The 1,477-nt window shown below is 39.2% G+C and overlaps 1 non-coding gene across 1 annotated transcript; it reads right to left on the bottom strand.

The window, feature by feature from the left end:
• Window positions 1-1,040: 1,040 nt before the first annotated feature.
• Window positions 1,041-1,150, bottom strand: LOC132516512 (U6 spliceosomal RNA). Its single transcript, XR_009539345.1, has one exon. It is a non-coding gene; the product is annotated as a U6 spliceosomal RNA (small nuclear RNA).
• Window positions 1,151-1,477: the final 327 nt, after the last annotated feature.

Below are 1,477 nucleotides of genomic sequence, written 5' to 3' on the forward strand. Positions count from 1 at the left end.
GAAATTCCAACAGGTAAACTGATCTGAGCTCCTACTGTCTTGTCAGGAGAAGATGCATAAAAAATAATCCTGATTTACCCCTATTATTGAAAAAAGAGAAAGAAAGAAAACAAGCCTGAAAAAGATCTTCAAAAGCACTCATAAAGCTGTAAGTTTCTGCCAAGCTCTTATGGGTTTTGTGAAATCTTATCATTCACAGCACCGCAAAACAAACAATTCTAGGTACACGTCCCTGTTTCTGCCATCAATTTGCACCTGGGTTGGTGGATCCACTTTCAAGACCAACAAAGGAAAACTTCTTTAGATTCATGCTAGAAAAGACCTTACCTTGTTCCACTGAGCTCATATACTGCTGGGAAGCATTGGGGTTTCTCAGTGTAGGTTCACAAGTCAGTCTCTAAGAAGATATCTACCCCATGCAAACACCCAGTGAACCAGACTCTTTTCTTAAAGCGTTTAGTAGATATAACAGCACTAGTAATATTGATAAAATGAGTGCACCAAACCCCTCTCTATGCAATATTACTAGGAGTTAAAGCTTCAGACACACACATTAACAAAGTGACCAAAATTACTCAATGATCCCATTTTCTTCACAAGAAGCCAAAACTTAAAGAAGCAACTCCATGACCCGTGCTGCAGGTAAGTAATATATTTTCAGTCTAAACTGTCCTGGAGGCCTGTGACAATGTTTACAGCTCTGTAAAAATGGACAATAAAATCTTTAAAAGAATTTTCCGAGGTCAAACTAAAAATTTAGCACTATCTAAATGGTGCTTGATGAACTAAAATTCTAGTTAAAAAAAAAAAAAGTTATTTTAATGAACAGTGACTTTCTGAGTCACTGGTGTCTCCAAGGTACTTTTGTGGGGGGGGTTTTGTTTTGTTTTGTTCTGGGCTTAAAGAACAAACATTCATTTCCCAAAGATCTGGAGGCTGGGAAGTCCAAGGTCAAGATGCCTGCAGATGAGGTGTCTGGTGAGAGCCCACTTCCTGAGTCTTAGAGGGCTGTCTTCTGCTGTGTTGGAGTGAGGGAGCTGAAAAATATGGAACACTTCACGAATTTTCATCTCATCCTTGTGCAGGGGCCATGCTAATCTTCTCTGTTTCATTCCAGTTTTAGTACTATATGTGCTGCTGAAGTGATCACTTCAAGACACCTTTGGATCTTAATCACTCACTTGTTCTTTGATCAAATGGAAAACCACTGCAATAATTCCGTTTGGGCAAGTTGTCACTATGACCTTACTTGGTCTTGTTGCTTCTTGCTGGAGAGATTCTTCTCTACTCCTGTCTCTATAACTCAGGGGCTTTTACCGGTGATCGTGACCTGACTGTAAAATTCTAGTTTCTAAAAAAGCAGAATGCAAGGCTATTGGTTGGTCTAGAATGAGTTTGTCTCAAAACATGTTTTGTTAAATACATTGATTTCCTGAGCTGACCACTGACCAAAGTAATATTCTGCTGTCTCTGTCAT

This window comes from Lagenorhynchus albirostris, chromosome 2 (genome assembly GCF_949774975.1).
Source record: "Lagenorhynchus albirostris chromosome 2, mLagAlb1.1, whole genome shotgun sequence".
NCBI lineage: Eukaryota > Metazoa > Chordata > Mammalia > Artiodactyla > Delphinidae > Lagenorhynchus > Lagenorhynchus albirostris.